Below are 8687 nucleotides of genomic sequence, written 5' to 3'. Positions count from 1 at the left end.
CAGAAGAAAGTAAAGTGAAGCGCTGGTTTGGAATGACAAAGTTTGATGTTTGGGTGAACTGTCCCTTTAAGAGTTTGTAATGAATGGTTTGTGTTTAGTGTTGTGTGGTTTGTGTTTATCAGTTTGAGGGTTCAGGGTTAATGATAATGAGGTTCTGGTTCAACAGCCGTCGGGATAAAACAGGCCGATCACAAACATTTATGGAGGTCAAAGCGCTCACACACACTCACAGGCCTTGCGCTGGTGTTGTGCGGTTGTTGTGTGTGTTCTAGAGCGCGCTGGAGAGTGTGTGTAGCGGTAGGACGCTGCATTAGTGAGATGTTAATGAGAGTGTGAGCGCTGAAATAGCTCTTCCTCTTGTACCGCTGTGAGATCATCAGCATTAATGCAGCGGGGCGCGAGAGGACAGGTGCTCGGGTCACGGGCGTCACCGCAGACCTCCAGCCGCTTTAATAGATTCTGGTCAGCTGGAAAGTGACAGATTAGAGACAGAGAGAGGCGGAGTTAAAGAGATAGTTCATGCACACATAATCATTCTGTCATCATCATGGTGTTACAAACCTGTAGGACTTGCTTTCTTCTGAGGAACATACAATAAAACATTTCCATTTCTTTTGTCCATACAATGAATGTCAACAGGGTCCAAAACCACACTGGACCCTACTGACTTTATATAAAGAAAAACACCAAAACATTTTTTCAAATGTGTTACACAGAATAAAGATAGTCTGTGTAATGAATAATGACAGAATTTTCACTTGTGGTTGAACTGTCACTTTAAGGCTTAATGTTTGCTACAGTTCACAAAACTAGAAGTAATTAAAAAATTATAAACATAATACAACACTAGTGCTGTCAAATGATTAATAGCGTATAGAATAAAAGTTTTTGTTTGCATAATATACAGTATGTGTGTGTGTATATATTGAAAATATTTACATGTCTCTATTTATATTCATATAATTTATATTATAAATGAATACATTTGATATAAAAACATAACATATTTTACCGAAATATATACATGCATGTGTGTGTATTTATATATACATAATAAATATACACAGTACACACCCATATATTAAGCAAACACACTTTTATTTTGGATGCGATTAATCGCGATTAATCACGATTAATCATTTGATAGCACTAAAAACACATTAAATATAATTAAACAATAAAATGCATACATAAAGATCTATACATACATAAATACATTTAAAAAAATTAATAATGCATAAAAAATTTAATATCAATTCCTAAAAATAAATGAATAAATTAAACTAAATAAATACGTTTTGCTTCAATGCACTCTGAAGCAAGCATCCACTGATCAATCAGAATTTCACACAAGATAGATTCAAGATAGATTGTGCTTTTTGGAAACCAGATTTGCTCAGTGTGTAGCACCAAGCACCCTCAAAAAGCATCTTTTTATATTGCTTTTCAAATGCTCCCTTTAGTGCCTTTAAAGGGCCGGTCACACACACAATGTGACAAAGTGTAGATACAAACTGACCAGATGCCACTGACTTTCAGTCAGATCTAGTGAGCTGCCTAACTATTAAGGCAACGCACACAGCTCAAAGAGATATTATTCTTTAAATATACAAATACAAAGAGAAATAAATTATATTCCATTCGTTGTTATTCACAACGGATGGAGTATAGTTCCATTCCAGCGGACAGACAGATCAAGAAAAATGGACATATAAGTATATATTATAAACATCATTGTATAACATGTCTTATTTGTTAACATTAGTTAATGCATTACCTAACATGAACTAATAATGCACAATATTTGTTAATGCTACCTGATAAAAATGTTCATGTTAGATCACTAATGTTAACATACACAACTTCTGATCTTACAAATGTATTAGTAAATCTTGAGATTAGCATTATTCAAATGTTAGTTCTTGTTACTGATGCATACTAGTGCTGATGTTAACAAATCAAACCTTAACACAAAGTCTTAGAACTCTAGTCTTAGAATAGAATTTGTGCAAGTTGTTTATTTCTATGTTTATTCCAGCTTTAAACGATAATTTGTGAGTGTGGTTTTGTATTTGTGCACTAGGTTGCTGTCTGTGCAGGGTGTTCTAAATCACTCACGTTTACGTTTTATGAGGGTTAGGATGCTCCCTAGGTAGGTGGCTGTCTATTTAGTCAGTAGGCAGCGAGTCAGAGCTGAGATGTGAAGCGCATCTGTAAGAAGAACCGAAGAGCTGCACATGCCGCATGCATGAAGGCATAATTATGGTGGTTTGTTTCCTACAGAAACGTCCAGGGAGACGTGAGAGCATTCAGGCGTCTGAGATAAAATCAATAGATTTCTTTTACCTTCTTTATTTATTTCTGACAGTCGGACAGAACGGAGCAGCCACAAACAAGAGCCATAATTCTAGATAGGTCATATTACGCTCGGCTTAATTGTTCCCTGTCAATTGCATGTGCAGTATGTAAGTTTAGCCGGTTAAATAAGGTAGTTGTTCTTTGTGTTTGTCTGTTATTAAGTTAATTTCAGTGCTGGACTGAATCATAGGGGGACAGAGGTCAATAACTTTGAGACAGTGAGACGTCGAACGGTAAGAGCATCGCTTTCTCTCCATTAGCATCTCACATGATGTTTATTCTGCAATCACAAGTCGACATTTCCTCCTGATCTAAGACATATTAGCGTGAGAGGAGAGTCCCTAAATCAGAAGAGGAACACTTTCCGTACTGAGCCGTTCCTCCTTCACCTCGCTAATGTCCTCTAATGGACTTTAATTCAGTTAAGCTTTAATTAGATCTTGGCTGAAGAGGAAAGCATTACGCTGCGCTGATGTTTCCTGTGTGAGTATGAAGAGAGTTTTAGTTGTCTTGAAGAAGCGTGAGTGGACGCGGCACTAATGCATCAGTGCGTCTGGGTTTGCTTTCTAAAACTCTTGTTAGAGACATATTAAAGCGTTGATACTTACTCACCTTCATGTCATTTCAAACCTTCTGTCTTTTTCTCCGTGGAACATAAAAGAAGATATTTTGAAGAATGTCTCCATGTTTTGTTTTTAATTGGGCTTCAGTGTCGTTTGGTTCCTAGCATTCTTCGAAATATTTTCTACTCAAGAAAAAAAAAGTCATGCAGATTTGAAAAAAACAAACACTTTCTGTCAGAGATGTGGTGATTTATAAATAAATAAATACATACATGCAGTACATAATATTACTATACATGTAATATAATAATATTCCATTTAGACTTTCTGAATGCTAAAATATATTAGAAATTATAGAGACACTTTACACTACAGTTTAACTATTAACTATTTAATAACTGCTGTTCTTTTGAACTGTGAATCCTGAAAAATTAAATGTATTACAGTTTCCACAAAACAATATTGTGCAGCACAACTGTTTTCAACATTGATAATAATAATAAATGTTTCTTGAGCAGCAGATCAGCATATTATACTGATTTCTGAAGATCATGTGACACTGAAGACTGGAGTAATGATGCTGAAAATACAGCTGCACATCACAGAAATACATTACAGTTTAACAGAGATTTACCTAGAAAACAGCTATTTTACATTGTGATAATATTTCATTTTTTTTATTTTATTTTTATTAAATGCAATTTTGGTGAATAGACTTCTTTCAGAAACATTAAAAAAATCTTACTGACCCTGAACTTCTGCGTGGTAGTGTACATACAGTATTAGACACATCTGTTTGTCTGGTCTTTTCTCTTTCATGTCTCGTGGCATAACAAACGTTTGTGTGTGTTTGTGTTTTGTTCTCTGAATCAGAGCGATTCGCACCTTCACCCGTCACACACCGTCATTTGTGCAGCTGCTCCGAGTGCATAGGGTCACATCAGACCCCACAGCACCCCTAAAAATACACAAACACACCGCAGAGAGATCGCCCGGGTTTGTCAGGACACTGTGAGTTTGTGGGATGGGCCGAGTCCATCTCTGACCGTCCCGGGAGACGAGCTCAGGACGAGCAGCTTCACCTCCATCGCTGACTGACACGCTTGAATCATTTATTCCAAACCTGCGACGGCTGCTCTGCATGTCACATCATGTTAGAGCTCACACTGAGCACTGCAGGCAAACACACACACACACGCACACACACACACTCTCTCTCTCACACACACACACACACACACACACAGACACACGCACACACACACGCGCTCACACACACACACCGCTGATGTCTCTGAACGTCAGGTGGGACGCTTGTCCAAGAGATACAATTACCACATTGGCTAAGTGCTGGGGGTTGGTGGGGTGACCTTCCATCGAGAGTGTGTGTGTGTGTGTGTGTGTGTGTGTGTGCGTGTGCGTGTGCGTGTGTCCTTCATTGCTCTCCATTTGTGGGAAAATTGTTGTTTATGGCTTTGGTGTTTTATTGGTCAGATGTTGTGGTTGGCCGTTTCCCAGCACAGAGTGACCACTGATGATCACTTAACTACTCCATACTGACCGCCAGAGGAATAAATAACAAAGAGCACGATGATTCAAGAAGAGCTGCAGAATCATAACAACACACACACACGCGCTCACACACACACACCGCTGATGTCTCTGAACGTCAGGTGGGACAAGAGATACAGAGATACAATTACCACATTGGCTAAGTGCTGGGGGTTGGTGGGGTGACCTTCCATCGAGAGTGTGTGTGTGTGTGTGTGTGTGTGTGTGTGTGCGTGTGCGTGTGCGTGTGTCCTTCATTGCTCTCCATTTGTGGGAAAATTGTTGTTTATGGCTTTGGTGTTTTATTGGTCAGATGTTGTGGTTGGCCGTTTCCCAGCACAGAGTGACCACTGATGATCACTTAACTACTCCATACTGACCGCCAGAGGAATAAATAACAAAGAGCACGATGATTCAAGAAGAGCTGCAGAATCATAACAATAAAACTTCATTTGCATGTTCTGAAGCAAACAGCAGAAGAACGAGGCGTTTGGCAGATAATGACAGAAGTGCGTTTGAGAACTAACACACAACAGCATCACCTTTACAGCGAGAAGGCAGATGATTAAACCTATTACTCCAGTCATAATTCAGTATGCAAGTGAAAGTAAAAAAGTAGACCAATCAGAATGTTTTACTATTATTATTATTATTATTTATTTTGATCTTGACGCCTGATTTTTTTTCCGCAATATTCTTCAATAATTATAATTTACATATTTTAATATTAATATTTTGCAAGAATTTAATGTTTTTATTTAGCAAAGATGTGTTACATTGTTTAACAATGAAAATAAAGACTTGTACATAGTAACAAAAACATCTATTTCAAATAAATGCTGTTTTTGGAAACATTGAATTCATCCAAAATATATTAAAATAGAAAACTGGTCTATTAAATTGAAATAATAATTCACGATATTACTATTTTCACTGTATTTCTGATCAAATAAATGCAGCTTTGTGAACAGAAGAGACTTCTTTAAAAAACATGAAAACATCTTACTATCTTACAAACTAAATGTAGATCATATTTACATGAAAATATCTGAAAATATCAACAACAAAACACAGCGATGAAAGTACCAAACATCAACTTCCTGTTGTAATTTAAAATGAGATTGTTTTATTCAAGCAAAAATCTGAATAGACTCTGTTCTGTATCAGTTCGTTATAAGGGTCATATCAGGTAGAGCTAGATCCTTTAGGAAGTGACTGCACATTTTCACTTTTCCAGCACGTCGTCTCTCTCGTCTGACTCTAAAAAAGCTTCAAACTCTCTGAATGCATGTCTCAGCATATGAGTGATGAAACACAGCCCAGATTCAGTGTCGCTCATGTGTGGGAGAAGCACTAGGAATTGCTGAAGTCCCAGATTTAACCAGCTTTTCCAGGGTATTAAACGAACAAAAGCGGCGGATCCCCACCCCCAGTGAAGAAGCACCTCTGATCAGTGCATTTGCATGCATTCGCTTTGGATCTCTAGCGTACTCAATGATGAAATTAATGATGTGCTTTCACTGTGCTGATTCTCCGCAGAATATTCAAGAGAAATTACATCCAATACAATATTCAGAGAAAATACACACCTCAAATATGTTTTTTCTTTCTGTGCAGCTATAGCAAAATATCAATTATAAAAATTCAATAAAATAAATAAATCTGAAAAATATATTATTTAAATAATTACAGCCAATATTCTTGCTGCTGCTATAATGCATTTTATAGAAATAAGGTAAAAATATATGAAATATATTAAGAAACAATAAACTAAATAATTTCACATTTCAAATAAAAAAAAATATATATATATTTTGATTCTGATCTGTTTAACATTCTGAGAGAACCTGAAAAAAAACAATGCTGAAAGTACAAAAAAAAAAAAAGGTTTATCATATAACCTGAAAAATCATGGACAAATCATCTAAACAAATTACAGGATTTAACTGAAGACTAAACCTGAAAACACTGGGTTACTCTGATAAAAAAAAAAAAAAAGTGTCAGATCAGGTAAAAGTAGATCCTAAATGTAGTTCAGTGACACGTCTGAAATTACTCTGAATAAAATCAGTATAATCTCAAGCTAAGAATAAACAGATCACGCTCTCCATCATGTTTTAAGCTGATGGGAATAAGCGGAGGAGATGTTGACAGGTGCAGGTCTGTGCCATGCATTAAACACACACTGGGACTGAGTCTCTCTCTCGTCTCAGGCTGTAAATGGCTTCATTAGAGGCGGCGCTGTGGGGAATGTGTGGAGTATTTATGAGGGTGAATATGGGCAGGTAGCAGCAGACGTTTGGAACCAAATATCCATTAGAAGGATGAGAGAAGATGCTGCTCCCATGGCGATGCTGAATCTGTCGGCATGGCGACACGGGGCACATATGCTGCCAAACGAGATTTGCAATGAAAGGCAGTAACAGAGTGTTTCAAAATGACGAGAGAGAGAGTGTGAGAGTTAAAGTGTTCTGCCTACATCACGGATCGAGTAAAAACTGTACGTTAAAGTGCTCAGAGATGATACTGATGTGAGGAACTGTTTCTCCATCAGGATGATGGAATGAGAGTGGGAGCAGCAGGGGTCGCCGGGGGTCACAGCTGCGCAGATGGCTCTGTTTTTCTCAGCTAAGTTGAATGTAAAAATTTGTGACACAAAGTGCTGTGTTTCATATCGGTTTAGTTCTGACAAGACAGATAATGGCACAGTTACATACACACACCTACTGATTAATGCATGGACCATGTGCTCACCTAAAGCTGATTTACTGCAGCTACACACACACACACGCACACATGCACACACACACACACAGAATGACTGACAGACGTGTGTGTTACACACAATACAACACTGAACTCACTGCTGAACACACACACACACACACTCAGATCAATGAGGCAGTTTGTTGATTGTAATTGGTCTGAAGTTCAGGCCATGTGTAAAATGAGATTGTGTAGAGCAGATTAATCTACTGACCCATCCTCAACCACACACACACACACACACACACACCTATCCGCTTGAAAATATTTAAATCCTGATGATTCTGTACGACAAACACACACTAACAAACACACAGCTGTGTACTACTGTGATCAAATCTGTATTTTTAGCATCATTCCTCCAGTCTTCAGTGTCACATGATCTTCATAAATAATTCTAACATGCTGATTTGCTGCTCAAGAGACATTTCTGATTATTATCAATGTTGTGCTGCCAAATATATTTTGCGGAAAGCGTGATACATTTTATTTTTCAGGATTCACAGATGAATAGAAAGCTCAAAAGAACAGCATTTATTTGAAACAGAAATCTTTTGTGACATTATACATCAGTGTATTTACTGTCACTTTTGATCTATTTAGCACATGCTTGCTTAATAAAATTATTAATTTATTTTTAAAAAGAGCAGTAGCATACATTATGTACTATATAATGTGTTTCCGGCACAGTTGAGAGGAGAAGAGCGCAGAAGAGGATGAGATGAGAGGACAATCACACACACATCAGTACACTGTCAGGTAATACTGTATGTGATTCACTCTCTGATCCACAGACATGACACTCGCTGAACAACCACTGGAACAGTGTGTGTGTGTGTGTGTGTGTTGCATTGTGTCTCATGGCAGTTTCAATCACAGAAACGCTTCAGGAACTTAGTGCCAACATGAAACTGTTTTTAACTTTGTACTATGAAGTATTTCATCAGAATATTCAATGAGAATAAATATAAGATGGGAATTTTTTTCACCTTGTTTTTAAACAAATAAGGATGTTCCTGTATGGCCATGAAGTGTGGTTTTGTCAGTTTCAGCACTGTTTGGTACAACATCACAAGACACACACATACAGGTGTGTTTGCTTCATGTTTAGTTGATTGAATCTATCATATTCATGGAGAATTCTGATGATTTTTCAGAAAAAAATTGAAAACACATCTCAGTCATGAAGCGCACATGGTTAGTTACCTCACATTCACTGACAGAACAACTGACAGACGTGTGTGTTACACAGAATACAGCGCTAAACTCACTGCTGGACACACACACACACACACACACACACACACTCAGCGCACTCAGATCAATGAGGCAGTTTGTTGATTGTAATTGGTCTGAAGTTCAGGCCATGTGTAAAATGAGATTTTGTAGAGCAGATGAATCTACTGACCCATCCTTAACCAACCACACACACACACACACACACACACA

This window comes from Sinocyclocheilus grahami, unplaced genomic scaffold (genome assembly GCF_001515645.1).
Source record: "Sinocyclocheilus grahami isolate Dianchi unplaced genomic scaffold, SAMN03320097.WGS_v1.1 scaffold559.1, whole genome shotgun sequence".
NCBI lineage: Eukaryota > Metazoa > Chordata > Actinopteri > Cypriniformes > Cyprinidae > Sinocyclocheilus > Sinocyclocheilus grahami.
Note: the sequence above shows the minus strand (reverse complement) of the source record.